The 10,705-nt window shown below is 39.0% G+C and overlaps 1 long non-coding RNA gene across 1 annotated transcript in view; it reads right to left on the reverse strand.

Annotated features, from left to right (window-relative positions):
* The window catches only part of LOC122735001, a 119,435-nt gene that overhangs the window by 22,395 nt on the left and 86,335 nt on the right, over positions 1-10,705 (reverse strand). The gene's annotated exons all lie outside the window — the stretch shown is intronic.

Below are 10,705 nucleotides of genomic sequence, written 5' to 3' on the forward strand. Positions count from 1 at the left end.
TTGAAAGGTAGGAGTAAGTCAGTACTGTATGTAAATGAAATATTTTTAAAAGTTTTGGAGACTTCTTTTTTTTTTTCAGGCAATGGGAGTTAAGTGTCTTGCCCAGGGTCACATAGCTAGTAAGTGTCAAGTGTCTGAGGTCACATTTGAACTCAGGTCCTCCTGAATCCAGGGCCGGTGCTTTAACCACTGCACCATCTAGCTGCCCCTGGGGACTTCTAAGGACATTTTCTAAATAAACTTTCATGTTCCTGTGCCTTCTAAAATTTCATCAGGCTTTAGTCATCTTGGATTTTCTGGGTCTGTTTGGCAAGAAGTTGTGCTTTACTAACACATCTGCTATTGGACCTGAAGTAACAGACACAGCCACTCATTTTGCCTAGACAAGAAAAGGTGTTAAGATTTAGTGGGCTCTGAATGAAAACAAAACCTCTACTACACCTTCTAATAGCTAGGGTTCATATAGTTGCTTTAAAGTCTGCAAAATGATTTACATCTGTTATTTCATTTGAAGCTCACAACCACCAAGGAAGATTGGGGCTATTATTATCCCCATTTTACAGGTGAGAAAACAGAAACTGAGAAGTTAAGTGACTTGGCCAGGATCACATAGTCCGTAAATGTGTAAGACCAGATTTGAAGTCTTCCTATTTCCAAGTTCCGAACTCTTATCTATGGTGCCACCTAGCTTCTAAACTAGGGGCTTACAAATTATCTCAAAAGATGGAGAAAACAAGGAGATTAACAAGAGAAGTGAAGATTTCACTTTTGCTGGGTATTCTTCAGAGATCCATGTTAATTACCTACATGTCTGTCAACGAAAAGATGATTCATTAGGCAACCTGGTTTTCCTGGGGCCCTTCTGAGACAGCATGGACAGTGATTATATTCAAGTAATCCTCCTAATTTACAGCTCCGCCAGGTCACTCTCCTGCTTAAAACCTTTGAGTAGGATCTCCATTGTCTATAAAGTAACAGGCAAACTGCCTTAGCCTGGCCAGCAAGTTCTCTACAACATAGTTTTTCGATATATGCAACCACTTGGTTTTTTATAGCCTCTGTATCTCAAGCAACTCTATTCACCATTCTCTGAACTTTTCCCTTCTTTACCCACTTGAGTGATTTGACCATGTCCCTATCCCTGGAATATACTGTTTGACTTGCCCCATGCTCAGTTCAACACCTACTGAAACTTTACTTATCCTACAAGCCTAGTTGTGATCTCCTTCATGAAAATTTTCTTGTTTTCTCCAGCCAGAAGTATGCTACTTTTTTGGATTTTGTAAAGCAAGGGTAGGGCATGGGGGTGGAGGTAGGACAAGGGTTTTGTGTATGTGGTTATATCTTTCAGGGAAATGGGGTGGGAGGAGGGAAGAGGGCAAGTGCACCAGTTTATTCCAACACTAGCCGGCCCTTCATCAGCCAACAACTGTTATTGTATAGTTTGTGGGCAAGGGCCCTCTCCCCAGCATTCTTGGATTTCCTGAATCTCAAGCTCATGGCCAGGAAGACTAGATGACTTTCTTTTTATCTTCTTTTCTCCTATTCCCCAATAATATCATAATAAATTGTGTTTTAAAAGAGATAAACCATGAAGCATATATAGAAATATATTAGCATGTCTCAGAAGTCTTCGTACAGTTTTAAGCTATTAAAGCTTTGATATTTAATCTACTACAGTTTACAACTGCATTAAGGCTTTTGGGACATCCTGTACAATAGAGGTAGGGTATCTGTATTATAACAGATGAAAAGGGAGCAGCTAGGTGGTGCAGTGGATAAAGCACTGGCCCTGGATTCAGGGGGACCTGAGTTCAAACCCGACCTCAGACACTTGATACTTACTAGCTGTGTGACCCTGAGCAAGTCACTTAACCCTCATTGCCCTGCCCCCCCCCCCAAAAAAAAAGAGAGCATCAAAAAGAAACAGAAGGAACTTTATGGGGCAGCTAGGTGGCGCAGTGGATAGAGCACCAGCCCTGGAGTCAGGAGGACCTGAGTTCAAATCGGGCCTCAGGCACTTGATACTAGCTGTGTGATCCTGGGCAAGTCACTTAACCCCAATTGCCTCACCAAAAAAATTTTTAAAAACAGATGAAAAGCATAGGTTATGTAGATTTCATATATTCTAATAGTATAATACTGATCTTCATGACACTTGCTTTTTCTACTTGAATTTTGTTATTATTTGGTGTTTTTTTTGCTTAGTCTTGGTCTCATGTTACATAATTTTAGTTCCTTTCCCATGAAGTTGGCTTTATGAAGGGGGGAAGTCTCAGAAATAAACAATTCTTTCCACCTACATTTCTCCTCCCATCCAACTTGTTCATTCAAGGCAAAAAACAAAAACAAAACAAAACCCAAAAAACTTCTTGAAAACATCTCTGGCTATGTGTGTGTCCCTCTCTTGTTTCTAAGTCCTTCAGGTTTTTTTGTTTGTTTGTTTTGTTTTTTTCCTGAAGGAATTTTTGTTTTTCGGGGCAATGGGGGTTAAGTGACTTGCCCAGGGTCACACAGCTAGTATGTGTCAAGGGTCTGAGGCCTCATTTGAACTCAGGTCCTCCTGAATCCAGGGCCAGTGCTTTATCCACTGCAAGTAGCTGCTCCCCAGGGTATAATTCTTTAAAGAGCAATTCCTAAGTACCCCTTACCCCAAACCCTTCCCTATTTCCCCCATAACAAATTGATGCAGAGTAAAGTAAGCTCAACCAGCAAAACAATGTACACAATGGCTATGTCAATATAAATGAAAAAGAACAACCAGGTAACAATGAAAAGTGAATGTCACAGAATCACAAAAAATAAGCATGACCCAAATAAGCATGGTCCACCTCAGTGGGAGAGGTCCACCTCCCCTACTTCCCCACTTCTTTGCATAGGTGTAAGATTTATAGATATGAAATACTGTATGTGTTTTCAGACTTTTTAATGTATTGATTGGATTTGCTGATTTTTTTTCCTCTTCCTCTTTTTCTTAAAAAAAAAAATTGTTATACTGTATAGCTCTAGGGAGAGAGGAAGGAGGATACTGGGAGAAATTTAAGGGATGTAAAAATAAAAGATAGTCGTAACATTTGTTGTTGTTATTGTTGTTATGATTAGTAGTTTTTATTAGTATTAGTATTTAATGGGCCAGAGAAGAGATTTGAGGCAGACAGACCAATTAGGAGATTATTGCAATAGTCCAAGTGAGATGTGAGTAAAGAGCTAGATTGAGAGTCAAGAAGACCCTAACACAAAAATAGAATAGGATGGAGGGGAGCAGAGTTTGGGGATGGCTGCATATAAAAGTGGGATCCTTGCCCCTTTATACCTTTTCTGTCTTCTTATATTCTAGTTCTCTCCACAACTTTATGATCCAACGACACTGGACTATGTACTATTCCTCAGACTCAACAGTCTTATCTCCCATTTCTGTGTCTTTGCACTGCCTAGCCCCCAAACCTGGAAAGTGCTGCTTCTTAGTTCCTCTTAAGTTTTCCCTTTCTAAGATTAGTTCAAATTGCTCCTTCTGTTGGAGGCTTTCCCAGCCCATCCCAAATACTATTAACTTCACAATTGATTTTACTTTCCTTCTACTTGCATATACTTGGCTATTTACATATTGTCTTCCTCATTATAATTAAAGCTCCTTGAGGGTAAGGACTGTTTATACCTTTCGTTCTATTACTAGGGCTTAAGCATAGTGGCTAACACGGTTAGCAGTTTCTAAATGCATGTTGATTGACCCAAACAAACAAACAAAATTCAGAAGACTTAGCATCTGAATATAGAGGTTAAAGGAGTAAGAGAAGTTAAGGATGAGGTTTTGAACCTGGGTAATTTGGAGAATGGTGAGGCCCTCAACTGAAACTAGAAGTTTGGAATAGAAGTGGGCTTGGAAGGACAGATGAATTCTGCTTTAGACCTGTTCTGTTTCAGATGCCTAAGGGATATCCAGTTAGAAATATCCAAAAGGCACTTGATGATGCAAATCATCTCTTAGGAGGGACTGAGATTGTGTGTGTGTGTGTGTGTGTGTGTGTGAGAGAGAGAGAGAGAGAGAGAGAGAGAGAGAGAGAGAGAGAGAGAGAGAGAGAGAGAGAGAGAGAGAGAGAGAGAATCATAGACACATACACATAATAAGAAAGAAATAATAGATATGGAAGTGATTCTAACCAGCCAACATTATCTAGGAAGGCTTCACAGAAGAGGTGAATTTGAGGTAGAATTTTGAAGAGAGTGGGTAAAGGACATTGTAGGAAGAGGAAATGATATGTGAGATGACCAAGATCTGTGTACAATAACAAAATGCAACTTTACAGGTCTGGAATAGAAAGCATGAGCTTGGGAGAGAAATGGGTGCCATTAGTATCACTGGGGGCTAATTGTCAGAGGGCCTTGACACTATTTTTAGTATCATAGATTATAATCAATCAAGTATTTTTTGTAGGTGTCATGGAGTTCTTGTTCATCCTTAGTACTGGAAGAGGACCAATGACACCATGATGTTGAAGTCAAGGTATAATGTATTCGACTGTGGCTGATTTATGAGCTAGGAAGGCTCTACCACAGGTCAAGCACAAATAGTCCATTTGTCTCTTTGGAATGGAGATGTCATTTCACATTTCCTTTGTGCTACTCTGATCCTGTTTTGCTCATAAAGCACAGCATCTTCTTTGATGCAGTCATGCCATGCTGGGCAGTACCATGGAGTATAAGGAACTGTAAAGCATAGATTCTGGCTTTTATTGCAATTTATTTGGGGAAGAGACAAATGGGATGCAGAAAAAGCACTGTTTCATGTATTCATTTAATAAAGTAATTTGAGAGTAGAATAGCATGTAGTAAGATGCAGATTGATACAGCACAGAAATATACAAAGGAATTAGAAAAGAAATAAATGTGGACCAAAATTATTTGGGAAGGCTTCGACAGAGGAGGCAGGACTTGATTGATCTTGAAGGATGGATAGACTACGGATAGCAGTTTGGACCTGATTTAAGAAGTGATTAGTAGGGGCAGCCAAGTGGTGCAGTGGATAGAGCACTGGCCCTGGATTCAGGAGGACCTGAGTTCAAATCCGACCTCAGACACTTAACACTTACTAGCTGTATGACCCTGGGCAAATCACTTAACCCCAATTGCCTCACAAAAACTCCAAAAACAAAAAAACCCTCAAAAACCAAAAAAGAAGTGATTAGTAGTGATTAATAATGATGGCTTACATTTATACAGTACTTTAAAGTTTATGAAGCACTTGCTATGTTATCTCATTTGATCCTCACAACAGTTCTGCTTAGTAGGTCCTATTATCTACACTTTCCTAATGGAGAAACTCATTCTTAGAAGTTAAATGTCTTGATTCACAGAGCTAGAAAGTATCTGAGGCTGAAGTCAAACATTAATTTCAATACTCTATGCACTATGTCATGAGTTGAATAAATCTGGAATTTAAAAAAATTGTTAGCAATTATTGAAAACAAATAGCTCTGAAACTGCTACAAGCCTTGTGAGAAAGGTGATGAATTGTATGTATCCATTGCATCTATTTAGGCCAGAAAGATGTTTTGTAAAATAAATAACTAAATGAAAATTTCTGACTCTAATGAAGATATTAGTATTGGTAGATCTAGCACTCTGATCATTTCCCCCATTCATGATGATAGATTTATGCTGATTTATCCATTTTCTCTCATGTAGACTCCCACAAAAGCAGTAGCAACTAATATACATGCATAGGGGTGGGATCTCTATAGCTCTGTCCTTCCTTAAGAAATGTAGAGGGTGCTAACATCATACTAAAATGATGTTCTTCCCCTTTTGTTCTTGGACTTCAGCAGCCTAGAAACCTTACAGTATGTATTCCAGGAATTGTTCCTTCCCTAGATATTGTACCTCTGCTGTTCCCTTTCTTCTCCCACCTGGTCTCCTCAGCTGTGACCAAGTCCTCTGACAGAATAGAAACATCATAGTATCAATTGAGGCCGACTTCCTTCCCATCAGCAGCTGTAACTGAGGTGAGCCCTCCAAATTTATTCCAGGAACAAAAATTACTAGTTACAATTCAGGCATAGAATCATATGTGTGTGTGTGTGTGTGTGTGTGTGTGTGTGTATGTATATTCATATACACATATATTTTGTTGTTGTTAAAAATAAGTTTTACTGATAAGTTTGGTTTTAACATCATAGTCATTTCTGTAAACAACAAAAGCCTTTTAATCCCCCTTGAAATAAAGAAAAATTCAATAAAAATGCTCACTACAATGAAAATTTCTGGTAATGTATACAAGTAATCTGCCCTGGTAGTTTCCTACCTTTGACTATGAGGAGGAAGGTATATTTCATTTCTTTTGCTTGGAACCTTAATTATTTTTTCACTTACACAGTTTGATTCCCTTTTAGTGATCTATTACAGTTATTATGTATTATATTCATTATGCATATAATTATTATGGTCAGTATATATATTTTTCTTTTGCATCTACTTATTTTTCCTCTGTAGTAGGTCATGCAATCCGTCTTATGTTTTTCCGAATTCCTCATATTCAAATTTTATGTGGCACAATAATACTGTATTACATTCATATAGCATATGTTTTTAAGCTATTCCTTCAAATGATGACCACCCATTGTTTCCAGTTCTTTTCTGTCACAAAGAATGTTGATATAAACTTATTTTGGTATCTAGTTTCTTTGTTTCTGTAGTTCACTTTTGGAGAATCTGTCTAAAGTGGGGTTGCTAAGTCAAAGAATATGAACAATTTGGTCATTTTTCTTGCATATTTCCAAGCAGATCACTTGAACCACATCACGTTTCAGCCAATAGTGTATTGTTACGCCTGCCATTTATTTATCACTTAAGCCAGTTTGCAAGAGGGTATGGTGAAACTTCCAGGCATGCATTTCCAAAAGACAACTGGGGGAGTACATTTTGTAATTACAGAAGAGAACAAAGCTAACTACCTCAAAGATTGGAAAGAACCTGGGAACCTAACCTTATTAACACCATACAACAGTCAACAAAGTTAATCAGGGATGTTTCATACACTAGAACAGGCAAAGTCTAGGGAATACACTATATTAGTTTCTGTCTATAGACCCTTGAGAAGTGTTCTGCATTATTTATTTTAAAAATACTAGTGGCTTGAAAAGATTAAATGCGCTTCTAAAAAGAGATTATTGGTAGAGTCTGGCTTGTTCTCCTCAAGTAATTTAGCTTTATTATGTGGGCAACAGAGAAAGCCAGAATAACTAAAAATTCAGAATAATCTCAAAATTTAGAATAGTTTTATATAGGGAAAAAAAAGCACACCAGCACAAATATCTATTCAGGAAGAAAAAAAATTAAAGGGGATAAAGTAGCTGTTGTTTTTTTTTTTGGTTTTTGGTTTTTTTAGAAAAAATGGAAAAATCTATGGCAAAAATCAGTAGAAGAAAGTAAAAATAAATCAGTGTTAAATATAAAGAGCCTTCTCTAAAGGTCTTTAAAAACAAAAGATTATCTTATGCCAGAGATGGTGAAAAACAAGGAAGATAAATCCCCAAAGCCTGTTTTTGTATCTATAAAATGAGGAATTATTGAAATTCTACAAAATAAGGATTATTAAAGATCTATATAGTAACAGTCGTGTGTGTGTGTGTGTGTGTATGTGTGTGTGTATGTGTGTGTGTGTGTGTTTGTGGAAATCAGGGAGAAAATTATAATTTTAAGGATCAGGGACAAGAACCAAATTATATAAGTGATTCATCTAAGGCTGAGATGTGAAAACAGAGGAGAAAAAGGGCCCTAAGATTTTTTTCAAGGCATGTTAAAGTTTGTGGGAAGAGATGAGAGGTGAAATGAGGTTCAACAAATACTTATCTGGGGGGCAGCTAGGTGGCGCAGTGGATAAAGCACCAGCCCTGGATTCAGGAGTACCTGAGTTCAAATCTGGCCTCAGACACTTGACACTTACTAGCTGCGTGACCCTGAGCAAGTCACTTAACCCCCATTGCCCCGAACAAACAAACCCCCCCAAAACAAAACAAATACTGAATCAAGGTTATCTGAATCAAGGTTAGCTTTATTAAGATAGGCAGCAATGCCATAGAGATAGAGATAGATAGCAGATAGAAATCTGGCCTTAAAGCCAGGAAGACATGGGTTCATGTTTAGCCTTTGATAAAGCTCTTAGTATACTAGGCAACTTTAAATTCTAGAAGTTATGAGTTTCATTATCCAGTAGTTTCTACTACCCAAATTCATACATTCAGTTACTGTTCCTAACTCCTCATTAAGTTATTATATTTTGTAGGATAACTACTATTATGTAACCATCTATTAGAGACAGGCTTGAACATGGTAGGCACTCATTTATTGAATGAAGGGGAGAGGAAACATGATACAGTGGAAAGAGACTGTAATCAAGAGAGTGATGTTAAAATCCTGCTTTAGTCACTGACAATCTTTGTGACCTTGGGCAAGTCAATTAAACTCTCAGGTTCTCAGTTTGGTCATTTGCAAAACGAGGAGGATGGATAGCCTTGAATGTCTTTTCTAGTTCTAATTCTATGATTCTATGAATTTATGATGTATGGAGGTGGGGAGGAGTACTAAAGAAATATCAATTCATTAACTGAAGTGTTCAAGGTTTGGTTACCATAATTGTACCTTTTATTTATTTTTTTAATTTTTAGGCAAATATGTCTAGTCTCTAGACAGTATAAAAAGTCAAGCCAATGAAAAGATTTCTTCTGCCCAATTTAATTGCACCCAAAGGGATTTTCCTTGAAGAATCAATGTTTCTAATAAGTGATTCACAATTTTTTTTTCAAAGTATATTTAGGAAAAAACACCACTCCTCCCCCCATCATAGGTGAGAAAGAATTCACTATTGTACTGTTCATATATACTTACTATAATTTAGGTAAAAGATCTCATATGGCATTAGAGTTAGTATGTAGAAGAGATAGCAATAGCAATAGCACTTTTTACAAAAATGTTCCAGGAGTAATCTCTTGTGTTAGGAAAGATAATTTGTCTTTTGCTCAGCCTTTTTATTTTGGGCTCAACTAAGAGTATCTAGAATGATAATGGTGACAATGTCACATCTCCTAAGAGATGATCTGCATCATCTGCCCTAGTAAGGCAACATTGAGAATTTTGCGTTGAGTCAAGGGGGCCACATTTTAGGACAAGTTTGTGCTTTATCTTGAGGAGGGTGACCAGGAATGTGAGATCAGAGTATTCAACTCAATAATTGTTCTTAATAACAAATGAAAAGAAGAGGGGGTAAAGTAAAATTTATGTCCTGGATGGGCTGTCATTTAGAAACTGGATTATACTTCTGCATTGCCCAAGTGCAGAACTAGGAACATTGCTGGAAATTGCTGAGAAATAAAGGATGTCTCTAGACAAAATGATATACTTTTCTATCTTAGAAGAACTGCATCTTGTTGGTAGTTTCTTGTAGCTAGTCCAAGAGGAGGCCTTATAAACGAATTCCCCAAAGCCTGTAAAGGTGATTCCGTTTCAGGGGCAACTAGGTGGACAAGTGGATATAGTGGATATTGTGGATAAAGGACTGTTCCTGGAATAAGGAAGACCGAATTCAAATCCAGCCTGACACACTTAATAGCTATGTGACCTTGGGCAAGTCACTTAATCCAAGTTTGCCTCAGTACCCCCATCTACAAAATGGGGATAATAGCACCTGCTTTCCAGAGTTGTTGTGAAGATCAAACGTGACAATAACTAGAAAGTGTCTGGCACACGATAAGTGCATTATAAATATTTTATATCAAGTATGGGTTGGACTAGATAACTTCTAAGCCTTTCCCAATTCAGATTCTTGAATTGGAAGGTATTTTCGTTACAGCGACAGCTCCTAAAGGAAGATGAGTCCATATAGCACTGAAGAAAAGAGAGGGCACATTTTGGAAGCATTATTCTGGAGAGGAAGGAGATACTGTAACAGTAACATTTATTAGGAAAAGACTTTCCTATTCGCAGCTTTAAGTGGAAGCTAAACGAGTTTTTCTTGCTTTGACTTTTTTTTAGAAAACTGATGGTGACCTGACGACTGGGGTGGAGAACAGAGTGGAGGAGTGTGTATAGAGCAGACATCCGCAATAGAAAACCCCCGCTCGTGGGCTCTACTTAAGCAGAAATGACCCCCGCCTCCTTTTCTCTGTGATGCTTAAGGGTGTCCCCAGAACTGCTGATACCTGACTCGGATTTCGCGTCCCCAAGTAGTGTAAATTAAACATGCTCTCGTTTCCGCAACAGTTACAACAGTCACTTAAATGCATGGCAGGGTAGGTTCAAAACAAAAACAAAGATGCAGGTTGGTTCCAGGTTACTAAAAGTGACTCCTCCTCCTCCTCCTCCTCCGAAGGACCCAGCGCGACAGGCGCGAAAACCCTTTTTTCTTGGCGGGGAGAAACCCGAGCTTCGAGGACTGAAAAGCTAAAGCCGTAGACCCGCGCCCCAGACCGCGCGCGCGCCCCTGGGGCTCGAACTCCCTCCCGCGTGCACGGGGAGCAGATTCCACGCACACGCACGGGACCGTCCGCTCTCTCGCGTCCCCGGCGCTTCGCCGAGGCCCCGGGCGCGCGAATCCTCGGTCTGTGCAGACTAGCTGCACCCGGCGCGAGACCAGAGAGCGCATGGCCGCCAGTGGAGTTAACTGGGAAAGGGAAGCACCAGTCCTCTCTGTCTCTCTAGCCGCGCGCCTTCCTCG

This window comes from Dromiciops gliroides, chromosome 1, assembly GCF_019393635.1.
Source record: "Dromiciops gliroides isolate mDroGli1 chromosome 1, mDroGli1.pri, whole genome shotgun sequence".
NCBI lineage: Eukaryota > Metazoa > Chordata > Mammalia > Microbiotheria > Microbiotheriidae > Dromiciops > Dromiciops gliroides.